Here is a 488-nt window from a genome sequence, read left to right as displayed (position 1 = left end):
CTCCCGCCGTCCGACCCCAGGCGGGCCGGCCCCTCTGTGAGCTCACCGTCAACCCGCGGGACCCCAGGGGCGGGGACCGCCTTGCCGGGGCGGCGTCCGCGGCTCCGAGAGGCCGAGGGACTCGCCCAAGGTCACACAGCTCGGCAGGGACACATCCGGGGAGGGAGCCCGGGTGTCTCCAGCGCCCGGGCCAGCGAGCCCGGGCCAGCGGCTCTCCCGAGGCCGCCGCCACCTCCCCGAAAGGACGCTCGGGAGCGCGGCCGGAAGGCCGCCGCCGGCCTGGCCGGGCTCCCAAAGCGGGGCTCGGCTCAAACCTGCGTGAACAAAAGCGCCCAGAAATCCGCCCCGGGTTTTCCGGCCCGCTGGGCCCCGCCGACCAATCAGGTCGCGCCGGCCTCCGGGGGAGGGCGAGGGGGGGACGGCAGGGGGTGGTGCCAGCGTGATCGACAGCCCCCGCGGAGGCGGGACCGGGACGCGAGCGAATCCCG

The sequence above is a fragment of the Dipodomys ordii genome, unplaced genomic scaffold (assembly GCF_000151885.1).
Source record: "Dipodomys ordii isolate 6190 unplaced genomic scaffold, Dord_2.0 Scaffold18, whole genome shotgun sequence".
In the NCBI taxonomy this organism is placed as follows: domain Eukaryota; kingdom Metazoa; phylum Chordata; class Mammalia; order Rodentia; family Heteromyidae; genus Dipodomys; species Dipodomys ordii.
Note: the sequence above shows the minus strand (reverse complement) of the source record.